General features: G+C 46.6%; 1 long non-coding RNA gene across 3 annotated transcripts; it reads right to left on the reverse strand.

The window, feature by feature from the left end:
• Positions 1-400: 400 nt before the first annotated feature.
• On the reverse strand, positions 401-6,799 carry LOC109571024 (uncharacterized). Of its 3 annotated transcripts, none has more exons than XR_011561324.1 (4): positions 6,424-6,799; positions 4,264-4,363; positions 1,730-1,849; positions 401-904 (listed from the first exon to the last, which is right to left on the reverse strand). It is a non-coding gene; the product is annotated as an uncharacterized lncRNA (long non-coding RNA). The 3 variants fall into 3 exon arrangements; XR_011561325.1 differs by having other exon boundaries at positions 4,264-4,442; XR_011561326.1 differs by lacking the exon at positions 1,730-1,849.
• Positions 6,800-22,024: the final 15,225 nt, after the last annotated feature.

Raw genomic sequence — 22,024 nt, forward strand, 5'->3', positions numbered from 1 at the left:
TGGAAATAACTGGGACTTTCCTGTGGCTAAGGGAAGGTCCAGTGGCTAAGACTCCCCACTCCCAGTGCAGGGGGCCTGGGTTTGATCCCTGGTCAGGGACCTAGATCTCACATGCCATAACTAAAGATTCACAAAGATCAAAGATCTCAGGTGCTGCAAGTAAGATCCAGTGCGTGAGTGAGTGCTAAGTTGCTTCAGCTATGTCCAACTCTGCGATCCTGTGGACTTGTAACCCACCAGGCTCCTCTGTTCATGGGATTTGCCAGGCAAGACTACTGGAGTAGGTTGCCATGCCCTACTCCAGGGGATCTTCCCAACCCAGGGAGTGAACTCGCATCTCTTATGTCTCCTGCATTGGCAGGCAGATTCTTTCCCACTAGTGACACTTGGGAAGACCCAGTGAAGCCAAATACATTTTTTTTTAATGGAAACAACCATGATTTTCAACTGGAAACAAACTCATTATGCAATGGAAGGACATATATTCATTCACCAAAGAAAATATACATGGACCATGGGCCATCTGATTTGTAAGAGACCTGTTGTGTTCCCCATCCCCCAAATTTATATGTTGAAATCATGACCCTCAACACCTCAAGACGCAATCTGATTTGGAGACAGGGTCTGTATAGAGGAAATCCAGTTACAGTGGGGTCATTAGGGTGGGTGCTAATGCAATGTGACCAAGGTTCTTATAAGGGGAAATACGGATACATAGACAGACACATGCAGAGAAAAGATGATGTGAGATGAGGGGAGAAGGCAGCCGTCTACAAACCAAGGAGGAGAGCTGGGTCAGACTCTCCCTCAGACTCAGAAGACTATCTTGATCTCCCTCAGACTCAGAAGACTATCTTGAGAAGACTCAGCTGCTATCTTGATCTGGAACTTCCGATCTCCAGAACTGTGAGAAAACAGATTATTGTTCTCGTCAGCCACCCAGCCTGGGCTTCTTTGTTACTGAAACCCTGAACAAACAGATACATACAAGCCTTGAAGTGAAGTGAAGTGAAGTCGCTCAGTCGTGTCTGAATCTTTGCGACCTCATGGACTGTAGCCTACCAGGCTCCTCCGTCCATGGGATTTTCCAGGTAAGAGTACTGGAGCGGGTTGTCATTTCCTTCTCCAGGGGAACTTCCTGACCCAGGGATCAAACCCAGGTCTCCCACATTGTAGGCAGACGCTTTACCATCTGAGCCACAAGGGAAGCCCACATATAAGCCTTACCTGGAAGCAATATATTTACCAAACAAGCCTTACCTAGAAACAACACATTTACCAATCAGGAATTAGAACAGGTGGGTCAATCATGATGTGTTTGCACAGAAGGCAGGGAGGCTGAGCTCTTCAACCACACACACATGAGTAAATCACACTCCTGTGTGTTTCCACTGATGCTGGGTTCACAGGAGGGGGCCACTAGCGATGGTGACAGAGCCAGAATAGAACAGTCATCCACTCTGAGGGAGTGGCCACAGGGGACACCGGGGGGCTCCTGAGAGCTCAAAGCTCTGTTTGTTCCAGGAGTGCTGACTCAGGGGCTTAGTCACCCCAACCATTGAGCTCAGTCATTCTAAGAGGACGGGGTGTCTGTAAGAATCCCTGGGCCGGGTCCCCTCATTGAGGTTGGGCTCCATCCCTGAGGCAGGTGGTCAGTGACCCCCTCCCTCTCTCTCCACCCACATCCCCCTCCCAGTGCCTCCGTGTCCCCATAAGCTCTGTGAGTTACCATCAAGATGATAAAAGGTGATTTTTCCTCAGCCTCCTTTCCAGCCTCAAAATCGCCAAATTCTCGGAATTAAAGCCACAAGGATAGACTTCCCTGGTGGTCCAGTGGTTGAGAGTCTGCCTGCCAATGCAGGGGACATGGATGTGATCCCTGGTCCGGGAAGATCCCACGTGTTGTGGGGCAGCTAAGACCGTGTACTGCAACCACTGAGCCTCACTCAACAACAAGGGAAGCCCCAGCAATGAGAAGCCCGCACACCACAACCAGAGAAAGCCTGCATGCGGCAATGAAGAGGCCAAAGCCTTTTTTTAATAAATAAATTTTAAAAACACACACACAAGGAGAGGGCACAGCAGCAAGGCCTTCTGGCGGAATTGCAGAAGCAGACAGAGCAGGCTGTCCTGCAAACCAGACCCATCCCAGACCCGCCAGGGATGCAGCCCACTGCATGCTCTTGATGACAGGTATGCTGAAATATATCACCTCTCCCTGCTTTGAAGATAAAGAAACAGGTTGGGGAGACTGAGCCCAGCCCCGGATCCTGTGCTTTGTGATCTGCCAAGGCCACCTCCATCCTGGATCCTTCCAAGCCACTGACACCATTCAGCTCAGGTTCAAGTGTCGGGGAACCTTTGCTTTAATTACACCTCAGGGCTGGGGTCTCAGTGGGGACCAGAAAGAAGGCAGAGCAGGGTGTGCCTGGATGTCCAGAAGGTGGTGTAGACAGGCCTGTAGACAGGCCAGAGAAATCAGATCTGTCTTGAGAAGTACGCTGTTCGGAGGCTTGGGGACTCACTCTCAGACTTCCTGAGGACTCCTCTTTCAAAACACATCCTCTACCTCCTTCCTATTCATCTTTTAAGTTAAAACAAAAAATTAATAAACAAAGCACTTCCTCAGATCAGCTTCTAACAGCAATTCTGTGCTGCAGGTGGAGTCAATTATTTCTATTCCTTTTTTTTTTTAATGTTTATCTCTCTATTTCCTTGGCCGTGTCGGTCTTAGCTGCAGTATGCAGGCTCAGCAGTTGAGAGGCTTGGCTTAGTTGCTGTAAGGCATATGAGATTTGAGTTCCCTGACTAGGGATTGAACCCACCTCCCCTGCATTGCAAAAGTGGATTCTTAATCACCTGGCCACTGCGGAAGTCCCTTTATTCCTACTGTAAACATGAATAAGGGGAGCTGCCCCAGTGACTATTCATAGAACAACCAAAACCGGGACGCAGACATTCTGACCCTGAGCTGCTGATGGGCTGGCAAGTGTTAACAACGGTTTTTATGAAACAATCACCCTCCTCTGAAGCACTTGTCAATATCCGCAGTGTAAATACTCCAACCATGGCCAAGTTCAGGCTGCCAATTTGATATCAATTGGTTCACAAAATTCCTAAAAATTTAACACTTGATGTGAGCCATTTGGGAGGGCCCTGCTGCCCCTCAGTCTTTAATGCTGGTTTATTTTCCACCCATTGTGTCTGCCACAATGAAACATTAGTCAAATCCTTTTATTTAGTGCAAAACTTCTTGTTCTCATTTTGAATAGTACTTTGGTGATTGAAATAAAACGATGAGTTGAGTCTATGCCAAATCTTTTTTAACATTTTAGCCAGAAAAAAATGAAAAAAAAAAAAGACAAGATAATTCATAGCAAAGGAGAGTTTCCAGGGTTGTCTCATGTTTATAATGGTGGCTTCAGTGTGAAACCTGACCAGGACAGGCTGAGCTGGGCCTCCCACCCAGACATTCTGAACCTCAGTAACTCTAAGGAACCTCTGAGGGTATGGGGACTTTCAAGGTGACCCTGGTTTTACAAAGTCCCATAAGCTAGAAAGGAAGCCAGGATTCCTATCACTCAGGGTTGCTATGTGCTGCTGAGCAGGTTGCACACTGCCTAAGGCACTAGTTAAGCAGACAGAGGAAGGGGTACTCCTTTCTAATCCACACCAACCATTGTTTGCTAGCTAACCCTCATTTTGGGGTGGCTGAGTCAGCCCCAAAGGGGTATGTTTTCCTAATTTGCACAGAGGCGCTATAGAAATGATCACTAGTCCTGTGGTCACCTTCTCCACGCTCATTTGCGGTAGGACGTGGTGGTGAATCAGGCTGGACACAAGGGAGGATCAATTCTTACCTAAACACCTAAAGCTTCCTGTTAGGGCTTGACCTCACTGCTAAAGCATCATCTGAGGAGGTTGGGACAGATACACAGGTTTGAAGTATCTGGTTTTGCTCTCAACTAAAGAATCAGAATCCTTCCTGCCTTTCAGAATTCCCCAAGGTACCAAGGCTTCCCCTGAGAAGTCCCCAGTTTGGCAGGGGTCCCCCATCCTCATGGATAAGGCCAGGTGGGCCAGCAAAGCAGTATCTTAGGAGACATGCCAGTTCCTCCCATCAACCACAGAACCAACACAGAGGGTGATGCAGGGCAGGTGGCCCCAGGTGGAGCAACTACCACATTCGTTAGGAACACAGGCTCTGAAGGCAGAAGCCTGCCCCCACCACCCCAGTCGTGGGAGGCCAGGAACATCTCTCACCTCCGAATGTCTTCATTGGGCTTCCCTGGCAGCTCCGTAGTAAAGAATCCACCTGCCAGTTCAGGAGACGTGCGTTCAATCCCCGGGTCATGAAGATCCCCTGGAAGAGGAAATGACGAACCACTCCAGTATTCTTGCCTAGACAATCCAATGGACAGAGGAGCCGGGCGGGCTACAGTCTATGGAGTCGCAAAAAAGTTGGACACAACTTAGGGACTAAATAGCAAGAACAAATACCTCAATTTCTTGTCTTTAATTCGGAGATGCAGCAGCCTGTGTTCTCCAAAGGTGAACACACAGTACTTCTCACCACATGAGCTTTCCTGAGTGTGATTTTGCCATTTCCTCATTAAGACGCAGGGCCTAATTCTTCTGCTCTTGGATCTGGGCTGGCCATGATGATTCTCTTATAATCAAAGGGATAGGATAGAAGGGACACTGCCTGAAACCAAGGCCAGGTCGGGGGCCACACAGCATCCACCTGGAACCTCAGCTCCCTAAGAGTCTGTCCAGGAGCTGATGTCTTGGCCTGTGGCTGCCACTATGTAGGAAGCCCAAGGCACACGAGGAGACTACATGGAGGTTTCACAGAAAAAACCAGGGGCCTCGGCCTCTGAGTCGCTGCAGTCCAGGGACTGGACAAACAGGTGAGAAAGCCTCTGGGCGTTTCCCACTTCTGGCTGTTCAGGCCTCCCCAATCTTTAAGGCTCCCTAGTTGGTTCCCCAGACATCACGGGCAGAGAAAAGCCATCCTCTTGGGTCTCATCTGAATTCCTAGCCCACAGAATCCCTGAGTCTTGAAACAGTTGCTGTCTTACACCAGTACACAGGAAGTGGTTTATTATGCAGAAGGAGATAATTGGATCAGTGAATAACACTAATGCTGATGTCATGGGAGTTGTAGTGGATTAAATAGGATTGAATAGAGTCCCCCCAAAAGATAAGTCTGAATTACAACCCCTGGTACCTGTGAACAGGACCTGACTTGGAAATAGAATCTCTGCAGATGTAATTAGTTAAGGGCCACTGTGGAGTTACAGGGTGGGCCCTATACCCAGTGATGAATGTCCTTATAAGAGAAAGAAGAGGAGTATCTGAGGCACAGAGAGGAGAGGCCATGGGAAGATAGAGACAGAGGCTGAAGAGACAAGTCCAGGGATACCCAGGATCAGGCAGCCACCAGAGCCAGGAAGAAGCCTGGACTAGACTTTCACTCGGAGCCTCCAGTTTGCTACACGGTAGAAATTAACACTACATAGTAAAGCAACTGTAGTATAGTTGCTATAAGCAAGCTCCGGGAGTTGGTGATGGACAGGGAAGCCTGGCGTGCTGTAGTGCATGGGGTCACAAAGAGTCGGACATGACTGACTGACTGAACAGAACTGAACTGAACTATACTGTATTATATATGTGCCCGCATGCTAAGTTGCTTCAGTTGTGTCCGACTCTGTGCAGCCCTGTGAACTTTAGCCTGCCGGGCTCCTCCATCCTTGGGATTTTCCAGGCAAGAATTCTGGAGTGGGTTGCCATGCCCTCCTCCAGGGGAGCTTCCTGACCCAGGGATTGAATCTGCATCTCTTATGTCTCTTGCATTGGTAGGTGAGTTCTTTACCACTGAGCCACTTGGGAAGTTGCTCAGTTGTGTCCAACTCTTTGCGACCCCATGGACTATACAGCCTATCAGGTTCCTCCGTCCCGGGTCTCCCGTATTGTAGGCAGACACTTTACCATCTGAGCCACCAGGGAAGTCATATACATACGTACATATATATATATATATATATATATATATATATATATGGTTGTATACAACCAACAAGATATATGGTTATATATATATATATATATATTAATGAATATAGGTTTCCTAGTTGGCGGTGGTAAAGAATCTGTTTGCCAATGCAAGAAATGGAGGTTCTATCCCTGGGTTGGGAAGATCCCCTGGAGAAGGAAATGGCGAGCCACTCCAGTATTCTTGCCTGGAAAATCCCATGGACAGAGGAGCCTGGCGAGCCACAAAGAGTCAGACACGACTGAGTGAGTAACACTTTCACACTTTCACTTTCTCCATTCCTGGGCCTGATGCCAGGAGAACAGATCCTCCCCACATCTCTGGTGCTTGGCTCTCACCCTCTCATCCCACCCAGCAGAGCCTCATACCTGGGCTGAGCAGGAGATGTGGCCGCACCACACTGATGCTCTGTCCATCTTGGCTGCCCCAAAGGTCCCCCGGCTCCAGTCTCTGCTTCATGGGAACAATCTAACAGGCTCTGCGAGCACTTCTAACCCCCTAAATTGCAGGTGGCAATAGTGAGAAGAGACGGGCAACAGTCCCTGTCCCTGGTGGTGGCCCCTTGAGATCTCTGCCTGGCTGGCTACACCCATGAGGCTGCTACTTCCCTTTCTGCCCACCCCAGGGTCCACACGTCCACGCCTGGCCACCTCTGCTCTTTGCCCGCCTCCTGAACTGGACCCAAGGGAGCCAGAGACAAAAAGTGCTGTGCCACAGTCGCTGCCGGGTGACCCAGGGATTCACCTCTCTGTTCCCTAGAGACCTTGGCAGTACTTCAAAGCACCTGCGGGGGCAGCGATAGCACCAGCAAGGTGGTGAGGCTGAGCCAACCTTCCCAGCTTGTTTGTTTGCAAACAGATGCTTATCTGAGCCCAGCGCTCCCTCCCTCCCTTCAGCTCTGCCAGTAAATCTGGACAGGTCCCAACAAAGGCCAGTTGGAACCACCACACCCATGGGCAGTGGCCCTGGAGCTTTGGTGGGGCGGGGTTGGGGTGGGCAGTCAGGATTGCTGAGTTGGAGGATGCAGTCTGAGCAGCCTCCCGTGGGGTGCTGGGAAGTCTAAGGGAGCCAGGAGCACCCTCCAGCCTCTGCCCAAAACCTCTCTGGATGAGGATGGGTGGGTTTTCCCCACTGTGTTCACCTGGAGCATGAGGAAGGGCCTGGAACAGGGTCCTCTTACCCTGGCGCTGTGTTACAGACGGAGGGAACAACTCTGTCATCTCCAACTCTTACCACTGTTATCATCACTGCTCACCAGCACTCGCCAAGCCCCAGACACTCCACCCACTCAGGCTCACGTGGTCCCATAGTACCCTTCACACAAATCCTTGAGTTGGGGACTGTTCTTATTTATGTCCATTTTCAGATGAGAAGGTTGGGACTCAGCGAGATGGATCAAGCAGCTCCTAAGCGGTGAGATCAGAATTTGACCCAGTCTGACCCCAGTGCTCCTGCCCACGGGACAGAGTGATCCCTAGATTTTATCTGGAAGGATAAGCAGGCCAAAGTATAAAGAGAACCAGGAGAAAAATATAAACAGGAGGTGGCTAGGGCTCTTGGAAATTAGACGTATTTTAGCATTGGGAGGCTTACACCGCAGACCGGAGTGCTATATTAGTTTTCTGAGATTGGCAAAGCAAACTACAACTACAGGGGCTTCCAAAAACAGGCGTTTACTCTCTCACAGCCCTGGAGCCTGAAATCAAGGTGTCAGCAGAAGCTCGCTCCCTCCAGAGGCTCCGGGGGTGGAGACTGCCTGCCTCTCCCAGGTGCTGGTGGCCCCGGGCTCCTGGGCTTATGGCCACATCATCCCATCTCTGGCTTGGTTTTCACATGGCCTCATCTCTGGATCTTTCTGTGTCCTAATCGCTGTCTCCTTTTTCTTATAAAGACACACGTCATTGGATTTATCCAAATGATCTCATCTCAAGATCCTTAACTCATGACATCTGCAGAGACTATTTCCAAATAAGATCACCTTGGCAGATGCTAGGTGCACATGGATTTGGGGGGAGGAGGGTGCTATTCAACCCAGTACCAGAGGACTGACTTCCTGTAGTCCTAGGGCAAGGAGGAAAGGTTGACATTTCTGCAAATATAGGGCCACAAAACAGACTTGTATCTCTCTCCTTAATTTTTTTTTTATTTTAAAAAAGTTTTTATAATTTTTTAAATTTTCTTAATTTGGGGGACTGTGCTGGGTCTTAGTTGCTGCAAATGGGCTCTTCATTGTGTTGCATGGGCTCCCTAGTTGTGGTGTGATGGCTTAGCTGCCCAGCAGCCTATGGGATCTTAGTTCCCCTACCTGGGACCGAGCCCATGTCCCTTGCATCAGACGGTGGATTCTTAACCACTGGACCACCAGGGAAGTCCCTCTCCTTGATTTTTAACACGCCCAAACCCTTTTGATTTAGATGTCCTCAATCTCATTCCTATAAAGTCCAGCATGGAAGGTAATGAGCTTTTCATCTATGTGTTTCTTTAAAAATAGTCTTTAAGTTGTTTCAGACTGTGGCGTCTGAGCTACATTCGTCTGAAGCTTTGTTGGATGGAAAAGACACATCTTTATTAGTACACATCTTTATCAGCAAGACAGAGAGCAGAGGAAATGAAGCAGGGACCACCCCACCCCACTTCACCCCCAGCTTTTCCTAGAAAATAACTATGGCCCTAATAAGTAACTTCTGAATCCGCAGCCAGATTCAAAGGGAGGACTTTGAAGTTTGAGGATGGACATTGGCAGCTTGTCCTAGAGGATTGGCAGGTGATGCATTCATTGCTGCTGTTATTTAGTTGCTAAGTGTGTCCAACTCTTTTGCAACCTCATGGACAGTAGCCCACCAGGCTTCTCTGTCCATTGGATTTCCCAGGCAAGAATACTGGAGTGGGTTGCCATTTCCTTCTCCAAGGGATTGTCCCGACTCAGGAATCTAACTCATGTCTCCTGCATTGGCAGGCAGATTCTTTACCGCTGAGCCACCAGGGAAGCCCGGATGTATTCATAGACTAATATTAAAGAAAATTGTGTCACTTTTTTAGATTCCATGTATAAGTGATATCATATGATACTTGTCTTTCTCTGTCCGACTTACTTCACTTAGTATGATAATCTCTAGATCCAATGTATGTTGCTGCAAATGGCAGTATTTCATCCTTTTTAATGACTGAGTAGTATTCCATTGCATATATGTACCACATCTTTATCCATTCATCTGTCAATGGACATGTTGGTTGCTTCCATGCCCTGGCTATTGTAAATAGCGCTGCTATGAACATTGAGTGCATATATCTTTTCAAATTAGGATATTCCCTGGATATATGTCCAGGTGTGGGATTGCTACATTATATAGTAGTTCTAGTTTTAGTTTTCGAAGGAACTTCCATACTGTTTTCCAATTTATATTTCTACCAACATTGCAGGAGGAGTCCTTTTTCTCCACACCCTCTGCAGCATTTATTGTTTGTAGACTTTTTGAAACACAAATGAACTTATTTACTAAATAGAAACAGACTCACAAGACTTCAGAAACAAATGTATGGTTACTGAAGGAGAAAGGTGGGGGGAGGGATAAATTAGGAGTTTAGAATTAACAGACACACACTACTATGGATAGAAGAGATAAAGAGGACCTACTCTATAGCATATAAATCTCTATTCAATATTCCATAATAACCTAAATGGGAAAAGAATCTGAAAAAAGAGTGGGTCTACATATATGTATAACTCAGTTACTTTGCTGAATCCCTGAAACTAACACAACATTGTAAATCAACTATACTCCAATATAAAAAATTAAATTAAAAAATAACATTGTGGATTTAGTTAGTATTCTTTGAGACAGTTCCCTCCTAAGGAAACCTGATAAGACAGCTTGCCCTCCTGCCCTCATTCTGTATTTTTAATGAGATTCAGTTGGGATAGAGAGTTTTTCCTTGCAAACTGACCCTTTGCTCTTCAAATCAGTACATAGTGACCAGATGCATCTTGTGTCCTGATCAAAAGCCATCAGTGCATCTCTGCAGGTGGATGGGGGAAGGGCATTCAGGTCACACTTCAGGTGGAGTCAGGCAGGTGGGGATACCAAAAAGATGAAAATGGTACACTGAACAACTCGTGGGAGAACAGAAGACCAAATGATGTGGTAGCAGAAACCCAGTTATACAGCAAAATCTCCCACAGAGTACTTTTGACAGAAACTCAAGGAACCTCCTTTTCACTTATCCAGGCAGACCTCAGAGATATTGCAAAGTTGGTTCCAGACCCTGCTCAAAAAAAGCAAATACCACAATAAGCAAATCATGAATATTTTGATTTCCCAGTGCATGTAAATGTTATGTTTATACTAAATTGTAGTCTGAAAATGCACAATAGCATTATGTCTAAAAGAAGTATGTACAAGGACTTCCCTGGTGGCCCAGTGGTGAAGATTTGTCTTTCAATGCAGGAGGTTCAGGTTCAATCCCTGGTCAGGGAGCTAAGATCTCACGTGCCTGCTGCTGCTGCTAAGTCGCTTCAGTCGTATCTGACTCTGTGCGACCCCAGAGACAGCAACCCACCAGGCTCCCCCATCCCTGGGATTTTCCAGTCAAGAACACTGGAGTGGGTTGCCATTTCCTTCTCCAATGCATGAAAGTGAAAAGTGAACGTGAAGTCACTCAGTCATGTCCGACTCCTAGTGACCTCATGGACTGCAGCCTACCAGGCTCCTCCATCCATGCGATTTTCCAGGCAAGAGTACTGGAGTGGGGTGCCATTGCCTTCTCCGCTCACATGCCTAGAGGTCAAAAAAACAAAACATAAAACAGAAGCAATATTATAACAAATTCAATGAAGACTGTTAAAATGGCCCACATCAAAAATTTTTTTTTAATTTAAAATATACACATCTTAATTTAAAACTCTCTTATTGCTAAAAGAAAAAATGCTAACCATCATCTGAGGCTTCAATGAGTCATAATCTTTTTGCAATAATCACATCAAAGATCACAATGATCGTAGGTCATCATAGCACATATAATAATAATGGAAATATGAGAATTACCAAAACGTGACATGAAGTGATGGAGAAGGCAATGGCATCCCACTCCAGTGCTCTTGCCTGGAGAATCCCAGGGATGGCGGAGCCTGGTGGGCTGCAGTCCATGGGGTCGCAAAGAGTCGGACACGACTAAAGTGACTTAGCCGCAGCAACAGACATGAAGTGAACAGATGTTTTTTTTGAAAATGGCAAACATAGACTTGTGGCAGAGTTGCCACAGAACTTCTGTTTATAAAAATGAAAAATCTGGGAAGTACAGTGAATTGAGATCTGCCTGGATGTAGACTTGTTGAATTTCAAAAATAATTTATGTGGCCCATGTCTGAATCATATACAGATATGAGAGCTGGAACATAAGGAAGACTGAGAGCCAAAGAACTGATGCTTTCAAACTGTGGTGCTAGAGAAGACTCCTGAGAGACCCTTGGACTGCAAGATCAAACCAGTCAATCCTAAAGGAAATCAACCCTGAATATCCTTTGGAAGGACTGATGCTCAAGTTGAAGCTACAATACTTTGGACACCTGATGTGAAGAGCCGACTCACTGGAAAAGACCCTGATGTTGGGAAAGATTGAAGGCAGGAGAAGGGGAAGATAGAGGATGAGATGGTTGGATGGCATCACCGACTCGATGGACATGAGTTTGAGCAAACTCCAGGGGATAGTGAAGGACAGGGTAGCCTGGTGTCACAAAGAGTCAGACACCACTGAGCAACTAAACAGCAAAAACAAATATCCGACTCATTATTGTTTCAGCTGTGGAAATTTGAGAACAGCCAGAAGCCAAATCATCTGATATGATGATGAGTTAACGCAAAAAGACAGAAATCGTTTCCTTTAACTTAAAAATATGGAAATGTGCATTTACTTGCCGACAGTTTGATGCAGGAATGAGTTCTCTTCTTGAGAGTGCATCTCCTGAAAGGTCTTCTACTTTCTAAATTAAAAATCCCTGTTCAAAAGGCACTCGTGTGATTTCACGTGTCTGTAATGGGCAATGAGATCACAAAGGCATCTCAGGAACAATCCAAGCCCAGGATTCTTTTATGCATCCTGTGATTTACTGCTCATATATTTAAGTTGTCTGGTCCACATTGACTTTGAAGGTCATTTTTTGGGCAACCTGCTTTGATTAAATTTTTCCAAAGCATGCCAAGTATTTTTCACAGAAACAATTTTGCGTTCATATTTCCTTGGTTGAGATTCTATTTTATTAAATCATGATCTGACAGTAACAGATGCAGCTGGCCTAAACACACCTAGGAACATACACACCAGCTTTCAGCAGTTCGTAGAAGGAGAGGGCGTATCACATGCACTGGCATTCAGGATCCTCCAGGTAGGATCAGAGCCTTTCTTTTCTTTTTGTTTATAATTTTATTTATTTATTGGCTGTGCTGGCTGGGTCTTTGTTGCTGACCAGGCACTTCTCTAGTTGTGATGAGCAGGAACTACTCTTCTTTGCAGTGTATGGGCTTCTTATTGTGGTGGCTTCTCTTGTTGCAGAGCACATGCTCCAGTAATTGTGGTTCCCGGGCTCTTGTAGGCTCAGTAGTTGTGGCACATGGGCTTAGTTGCTCTTCGGCATGTGGGATCTTCCCGGACCAGGGATCGAACCCAGGTCTCCTGCGTTGGCAGGTGGATTCTTTACCACTGAGCCACCAGGGAAGCCCAGGGCTAGTATCTTCCAAGGAGGGAAACAGTAGCATCCTTCAAGTCAGAATATCCCCTGGGTGAGTTTCTCAGCACCTCTCCCTGCTCTGCCCTTCTAAGAAGTGGATGGAGATGCTTGGCCGGTGAAAATCTAAAGCAGTTTCCCCATCTGCAAAAGGAGGCTGATGATAGCAGCTCTTACCTTTCAGGATGATCCTGAGGATGGGATGGGAGCAGATACAATCTCAAGAGTCCAGCTGGTCACCCAGTAAGCGCTCACTGTAAGAGCGCTTACATTGTAAGTCAGCCTGCGGTTAGAGTTAATCATGGACTCTGGGGTATAATATTGGAGAAAGCAATGGCAACCCACTCCAGTGTTCTTGCCTGGAGAATCCCAGGGACGGGGAGCCTGGTGGGCTGCCGTCTATGCGGTCGCACAGAGTCGGACACGACTGAAGCGACTTAGCAGCAGCAGCAGGGGTATACTACTCTCCATCTAGATTTTCTGATTGCTCAATTTTGAATAAAATTTCTCCAACCCGTCTTTTCTCACTGTGTGCACCTGTGTAAGTGTACTTGTGTTTATCCACTGCACCTCACATCTCTCTACACGCCTGTGAATTATAGTCATAGCTCTTGGTACACACAGAGACTGCAGTATATTTTAATAAGAAATCATAAACTAGCAGTCCTTAGGTCAAATCTGGCCCACAGATGTATTCTGTTTTCTTTTATGATATTACATTTCTTTTGTTTGTTTCTTTTTGTTTTTTGGCCACACTGTGCAGCACATGGGATCTTAGTTCCCGGACCAGGGATCAAGACTGCGCTCCTTGCAGTGAAAGCTCAATGTCTTAACCACTGGGCCACCAGGGAAGTCCCATACATTTCTTTTTTTTTTTTTTATTGTTTGGTCAACAATATTTAGAATTTAGGAGAACCTACATTTTAAAAAATCTAGATTTCTAACTTGGGTTAAAAAGTTGGAATTTCTGACACACTTTCACCAACAGCAACTTTGAGGCAAGGTTAAGTAGCAGTCTCCTTCTCAGATGAGACACAAAGTTTCCAATTTACCCCAGTCCCCACTACTCCCTATAGTAACACATGCTAAGCTGCTAAGTCGCTTCAGTCGTGTCCGACTCTGTGCGACCCCATAGACAGCAGCCCACCAGGCTCTGCTGTCCCTGGGATTCTCTAGGCAAGAACACTGGAGTGGGTTGCCATTTCCCTCTCCATTTCATGAAAGTGAAAAGTGAAAGTGAAGTCGCTCAGTCGCAACCAACTCGTAGCCACCCTGGTGGACTGTAGCCCACCAGGCTCCTCCATCCATGGGATTTTCTAGGCAAGAGTACTGGAGTGGCTTGCCATTGCCTTCTCCAAGTAACACATGAAGTTCTCTTAAATCATGTACCCGCCTGATTCCAATAGACACACCTAAGACTTTCCAACTTTTTAAGGTTTAAGCTGCTTTGCTCTATGGTTTCCCAGCCCCCCTCACAAAGCCCCGCCTCCAAGCTTATCACCTTGATCCTCATAAAGAGAAAACACTGGAGGTGAGAGCTGGCCCCCTCCCCAGGCCATGTCTGGTACTCTTCCTCAAAACTGTTCGGCAGTTGTAAGTTTGGGCAAAAACTGTTCTGATGAGCAAGTGAAAGGGTGGATTCAAGGAGTGTATTGAAGTTCCCTGGTGGTCCAGTGATTAGGACTCAGCACTTTGACTTCCTTGGCCCTGAATTCAATCCCTGGTCCAGGAACTAAGATCCCGCAAGCCACGTGGCCCAGCCTGCACCTCATCTCCCCCCAACACACAAAATAAACAGAATATTACTAAAATCAGCGAGTATACTGTTGACATCATTAGCAAAGGCTCTGCTTACAGATGTGTCTGTTGCATCAAAGTCTCATGATCACCCCTGTCCCCCACCCTTTCAATTCAGAAGCTGGGTGAGCTGGAGGACCCCGAAACATTTCTGGATGATGACTGCAGCTCACCCACCACCATCCAGCCCTCTTTTGCAGCTGCAGAGAAGGAAGCAGCAAAGAAGACTTCTTCTCTGTCTCCTTAGTGAAGACCAGAGCTGCAAGGATGAGTTTTCCTCTGAATTATAGTAGAAGTCACCACACCCTGCAGACAGCGGAAGGCCAGAAGGATTCTGCCTCCTGTCCTGTTGCAGACCTCCCTGTGCAGGTCACCAGGTGGCTTCTGATTCTCACCCAAAGCCCAAGGAGTGACACATCACCGAAAAAGACAGAGGAACCAGGGTGTCTGACTCTCTGCCAGGGTGCTCTCAGTATGGTCTCCCATCTCCAGCTTGCTCCTTTGCACTGAGCATCTCTGAGGTCATTAAATGTGATGCTACCATCCCACACTTGGAATGCCTGCACTTTCCACTGCTGGCATTCTTGGGAGCACAACAGGCCAGATTGACAAGAGAGAGTCCAGTCCTCATACTCAGCATTTACTGAGCTCTGCTCTGTCTTGGGTTCTGCCATAGAATTGCCAGGTAAAATATAGGACATCTGGTTAAATTTGAATTTCAGATAAACAATGGAGAAATATTTAGCATAAAGTGATAGTCCCTTAGTCCTGTCTGACTCTTTGAGACCCTATGGACTGTAGCCCACCAGGCTCCTCTGTCCATGAAATTGTCCAGGTAAGAATACTGGAGTGGATTGCCCTTCCTTTCTCCAGGGGATCTTCCTGACCCTAGGAACAAACCTGGGTCTCCTGCATTGTAAGCGGATCCTTTACTGTCTGACCCACTCATTTAGCACAGTTCAGTCGCTCAGTCCAGTTCGACTCTGCGACCCCATGAATTGCAGCACGCCAGGCCTCCCTGTCTATCACCAACTCCTGCAGATCATTCAAACTCACGTCCATCGAGTCAGTGATGCCATCCAACCATCTCATCCTCTGCCGTCCCTTTCTCCTCCTGCCCCCAATCCCTCCCAGCATCAGAGTCTTTTCCAGTGAGTCAACTCTTCGCATGAGGTGGCCAAAGTACTGGAGTTTCAGCTTTAGCTTCATTCCTTCCAAAGAAATCCCAGGGCTGATCTCCTTTAGAATGGACCGGTTGAATCTCCTTGCAGTTCAAGGGACTCTCAAGAGTCTTCTTCAACACCACAGTTCAAAAGCATCAATTCTTCAGTGCTCAGCTTTCTTCACAGTCCAACTCTCACATCCATACATGACCACTGGAAAAACCATAGCCTTGACTAGACGGACCTTTGTTGGCAAAGTAATGTCTCTGATTTTGGACATGCTATCTAGGTTGGTCATAACTTTCCTTCCAAGGAGTAAGCGTCTTTTAATTTCATGGCTGCAATCACCATCTGCAGTGATTTTGGAGCCAAAAAAAATTAAGTCTGACACTGTTTCCACTGTTTCCTCATCTATTTTCCATGAAGTGATGGGACCGGATGCCATGATCTTCGTTTTCTGAATGTTGAGCTTTAAGCCAACTTTTTCACTCTCCTCTTTCACTTTCATCAAGAGGCTTTTTAATTCCTCTTCACTTTCTGCCATAAGGGTGGTGTCATCTGCATATCTGAGGTTATTGATATTTCTCCCGGCAATCTTGTTCCAGCTTGTGCTTCTTCCAGCCCAGTGTTTCTCATGATGTACTCTGCATAGAAGTTAAATAAACAGGGTGACAATATACAGCCTTGACGTACTCCTTTTCCTATTTGGTAGCACAAGTATGTCCCAAATATTGTACCAGATATTAAAATACACTGAAGTATTATTCCTTGTTTATCTGAAATTTGTATTTAATTGGGGCTCCTGCATTTTATTTGCTATCTAAGGTGATCCTGCTTAGCTGTGAGAGCCCAGTGCCTGGGGGAATGGCTCTGGAGGCACACTGCCTGGGTTTGGTTCCTACCTTGGCCATTTACAAGCTGTGTGACCTTGGGTGTGTTACCTAACCCCTATGTACCTCAATTGCCTCACTATCCTTGATTGAAGATAAGAATGGTGCCTGCCCCACGGGAGAGTTGGAAGGATGAAGTTATTGTTGAAGCATGTCTAAGGGTGTCCCGTCCCGGTCAGCCCTGGACCAGCATTAGTCATCACTACCCAGAAGCACTGTGACAATAGCCAGGAACAAAGGCCCTGCCTCCTCTGCATCCTCATCTCCAGCACTCAGCTTTCTCTACTTCAGCTGCCCTGAGCTGAGCCGCCTTCCTCTTTTCTTTTCCTTTTTTTTTTAAATTTACTGATTTATTTTTGGCTGCTCTGGGTCTTTGTTGCTGCGTGCGGGCTTTCTCTAGTTGTGGCGAGTAGGAGCTCCTCTTCATTGCAGTGCACAGGCTTCTCATTGTGGTGGCTTCTCTTGTTGCAGGCATGGGCTCTAGGTGCTGGGGCTTCAGTAGTTGCGGCTCACGGGTTTAGGTGCCCTGAGGCATGTGGAATCTTCCCAGACCAGGTTTCCAACCCCTGTCCCCTGCATTGGCAGGTAGATTCTTAAGCACTGGACCACCAGGGAAGTCCTGCCTTCCTTTCTGTATCAGAACTTTTCCCATCCTATTCCTTCAATCTCAATGATTCTCTCTCCTCCTTACCTGGTTAATCCCTCTATCCCTCATGTGCATCTGTGCATGACTGCATGCTCAGTCATGTCCAACTCTTTGCAATCCCATGGACTGTAGCCCACCAGGCTTCTCTGTCCATAGGATTTTCCAGGCAAGAATACTGGAGTGGGTTGCCACTTCCCCCTTCAGGATATCTTCCTGACTCAGGCATCCAACCCTGTGTCTCCTGCATTGGCAGGCGGATTCTTTACCACTGAGCCACTTGGGAAGCCACTATCCCTCACGCCAGAGACCAAAAGCCACTTCATTCATTCATTCATTCAGAAAAGATTTATTGAGCATCTACAATGTATTAGTCTCTGTTTCAGACCAGGGGTCAGCACCTTATAGCCTGAGGGACAATCCAACTGACACATTTCCATGACCCTCCAGAAAAAATCACTTTTCCATTTTTAAATAGTTGGGGAAAAAGTCTAAAGAAGAGAAATACTACATGATGCATGAAAATGACATGAAATTCAAATTTCAGTGTCCATAAGCAAAGTTTTAGGGACTTCCTGGGTGGTCCAGTGGTTAAGAATCTGCCTTCCAATGCAGCGGACAAAGGTTCAATCCCTGGTTGGGAAACTGGGATCCCACGTGCTGAGGGACTTCTGAGCTCAGAGACAATGAAATGGAGCCCGAGACAATGAAAGATCCCACTGCTGTAACTAAGACCTGATGTGGCCAAATAAATAAATACATACTTTTAAAATGAAGTCTTTTAGCTTAGCACATGGCTAAGCTCCTTCACTCACACACCATCAGTGGGTGCTTTTGAACTACCCCACATAGACCAGATGGAGAAAGAAATGGCAACCCACACCAAAATTCTTGCCTGGGAAACCCCATGGACAGAGGAGCCTGGGGGGCTACAGTCCATGGGGTCTCAAGAGTTGAACACGATTTAGCAACTAAAGCACCACCACCACCCATAGAACAGAGTAGCTACAGCAGAGACTGCATTGTGGTCTGCATTGAAACCCCAACAGAGAACAATTGCCCAGCCCTGAACTAAACGCTGGGAAGACAGCAATGAGCACAAATGAAAACAAAAATCCCCGACAAAACTCTCTGCCTTCACAGAAGCACTGGTTGGGTGGGGGAAACTGTCAACAAGAGACATAAGAAAAGAGCATCATGTCTTTAGTGAGGAGGAAGGCTTGGCAGGGAGCAGATGGGAATGACACATGGGAAGTTGTCGTTTTCAACATGGCAGTTGGAGAAAGAGAGACATTAGTACAGACCTACCAGGGGCGAGGGGAATCTTAAGTGGGTCTCAGACAAGAGAGTCCAGCAAAATGGAAGAAGAATGCAGAACCCTGTGCAGGGAGCATGCCTGGCCTCTTGGAGGAGTGGAGGCTGCTGTGTTAGGAGGGGAACGGAGGGATGGGGAGTAGACAAGGGCTCAAAGCAAGAGACAAGGGCCTCAGGACTGAGGTCCAGAGCCTGTGAGCACTGTCAGGATTTGAACTCCTCTCTGAGATCAATAGAGAGCCATTGAGAATATTTTAAAAACAATAATTTATTGAGGTTAGATTCACATAATATGAAATTAACCACTTTAAAGGAAACATTTCATTGGTATTTAGTATATTCACAATGCTGTGCAATCACCACTTTAGTTCCAAAGCATGACCATCATCTTCAAAGGAAACTGCACACATTAAACAGTTCCTTCTCAGGCCTCCTCCCCCAGATGCCAGCCACTGTCAACCTGCTGTCTGTCTCCAAGGATTCACCTATTCTGGAGATTTCATACAAATGGAATCATATAATATGCAACTGTCTGTGACTGGCTGCTTTCACCAGGATCATGTTTTTGAGGTTCATCCATGTTGTCGAGGAAGTCACTTGTTCCTTTTTATGGCTGAATAATATTCCACCATGGGAATAAATGGAATTTGCTTATTCATTCATCTGTTTATGGACACAGGCAATTTATATCCTTTAGCTACTATGAACATTGCTGCTCTGAACACATGTGCACATGTTTGAGCATGGAAGAGTTTTGAGTGAAGTGGCATCTTCTAATTTGCATCATAGTAGGAGCGCTGTGGCTACTGTGTTGGAAAGAAACTGAGAGAGGAACCAGGGTACCTGGTTAGGACTTGGGCAAACTCTGGGGAGAGGCCCCGAGGCTAGACCAGTGGTGGCAGAAGGCAAGTGTGGCAGAAGGCTGGGTGTAATCTGAAAATCTGCTGATGGATTCCACTAGTGCGTGAGAGGGAGTGAGGTAGATGATGCTGGGCTTTGGGGGCCAAGCTAAGGGAAGGACCAGGTTACTGGTTCTAGGATGGGGATGGAGAGAGGGGAAAGGGGAAGATGATGAGTTTTGGGGGGCATGTAAAGTTTGAGAGGCATATTAGGCATCTCAGTAGGGATATCAAGGGGGCAGCTGCACAAATAAGTCTGAGAGGTAAATTTGGAGTCACCAGCAAATAAATCTGGACAAAATCAACCTGGGGCAGAGTATATCTTCTCCGGAGTGCACAGACCAAGTCAAGACCCCGGGATTGTCTCTGTATTTCTCCTTTGGGTGCAGACTCTGGTTTTTAACTAAGTGTTTCAGAGCATGGGCTGCAGACCTCGACGGCAAGGTTTCAGTTCCAATGTGGCAACTTGAAAGCTTTGTGGCCTTTGAAAAATGACTCACCCTCTCTGTTGCCTCTGTCTTCATTTGCAAAATGGGAGTTATAATGGGACCTGCCTCATGAGATTGTTCTGAGGATTCAGTGAGCACACAAGTGTAAAGCGCTGTGAGCAATATTTGACACCTAGTAAGTACAATGTAAAGATGCTATCAATCATGAATATTCTTTAACGTGACTCAGCTCCATGAGCACAAAGACCAGTATCTTCTTTTTTTACACTGATGCATCTCCACAGCCTAGCACCAGATCTAACACATGCGACCTCGAGAGGATGCTTAAACAGCTTCAGAAGGACAGACAGATGGCTGCCCCTTCCCCCTGGAGGAATGAAGGGTGTCGAGAGAGGCTCTACCAGAGCCGGGCCTAGAAGGCCAGGTGCAGTCCCTGAGGGAAGCCTGGCAGAAGCAGCAGTGTGGTCAGAGGACAGAGAGGTGGGGTAGGTGCAGCTACAGAGGACAGAGAGGAGGGGTGGGGTCACCAGGCTGGGCAGCAGCTAGAAATCGAGCCACGAAGCATCCTATATATCAAAATGCAGGGGCTGTACTTTATAAGGGGCAGGGAGCCATTGAAAATGTTTATAGAGGGGTTGGACATCTTGAAGATTGAGACGGGTAGGGGGCGCCAATCAATTTGGGGAACTCCTGGTACGTTAAAAAAAAAAAAAGCAAACAAATGCTCAGTGTTGCAAAAACCTGAGGTGTATTGACATGTCAGCCCTGCCAGGGTGTAACTCTCTTAGCACCTAAGAGGCCGAAGGACAGATGGGTTGAGTGACCCAGCAGTGGTGTAAAATCACTGTAGACTCCAAACCAGGGCTTCTTATCTGATCTGGGAACATCAAAATGATGTGTAAACATTTCCTCAATTCTCTCAAGTATGCAATACAACTGGTACCCTTGGAGATGCCGAGGGTAAGTTAATTATTTATGTATAGCAGAGGCTGGGGCCAGGGTTACTTCTTTTAGTATCCTAATTAAGACGGAAAGAATGGGACTTTATTGGCAGTCCAGTGGTTAAGACTCTGCACTCCCACCGAAGGGGTTGCAGGTTCAATCTCTGGTTGGAGAACTTAAGATCCTACATGCCATGTGGCTTAGCAAAAATTTTTAAAAAAGAATTAAAGTAATGAAAAGAGGATGGAACAAAAAGTTAGAATAGACAGTATCAGAGTCCATGCACATTAATAGAACAGAGTTTACGAAATAGAATAGGATTGGATAAAATAAACTAGAATAAGATCAATAGGACAGAAGAGAACTGATCAGAAAATATTGTAGTGCATAATACTTGCCAAGTGTAACAGCTGATGAGGTGACTGTTTCATTTGATGGATGTGGGCCATGATATAAGATGAATTCCTTTCTCTGCTGTGACAAAGCCTGACCTTGACTCCTAGGCCCACCTCTTCCCTAAGTATATGAGAAGCCTCATCACCTATCTCTTCTGTTTCTCAGACTCCTCATAAGAACGGGGGATCATACTTGTAACTACCTCAAAGGGTTCTTAGGACAAAGCAGTGGAGCAATGTCTTCAGATGAAGCTCAACAGGTGATAACAAACATCAGCCATGGGTTTTGAAGATAAATCAATTCTTTAAATGTTTAAATCTTTTCAAGTGTTTTCTTCCTCAGCAGCTGTGAACCTAATCAGAGGAGGGACATCATGGGGTTTCTGAGGTCTTGCAGGGGCTGGAATTAAAATGTGAAGAGCCAGAGGCAAGGTGACTCCAGAGACTGCTGTTGTGGGATTTCCAGCACAGGCCTGCCTTGGGGGAATGCCGTGTTACTGGAGAAAGTGTGAGACCAGTGTCGGTAAGGCTGAGATGTAGAAAGTGGAAGAGGAAGCTTACCAGTCCAGATTCAGTCATTGGGAATGGAAACAGGTCCAGATATCTTGAGCAGGAAGGGACTGAACACAGGGGACCGGGCTCTTGCAAACTCATTGGAAGGCCTAGAGTGTGGTTTCCTGCAGAGCTGCAGCATGGACCCACTTGGAGACTGTCACCTTTTCCACAGTCAGGAAGGTGGGTGTCCGAAGTCACCCCTAG

The sequence above is a fragment of the Bos indicus genome, chromosome 17 (genome assembly GCF_029378745.1).
Source record: "Bos indicus isolate NIAB-ARS_2022 breed Sahiwal x Tharparkar chromosome 17, NIAB-ARS_B.indTharparkar_mat_pri_1.0, whole genome shotgun sequence".
NCBI classification, from domain to species: domain Eukaryota; kingdom Metazoa; phylum Chordata; class Mammalia; order Artiodactyla; family Bovidae; genus Bos; species Bos indicus.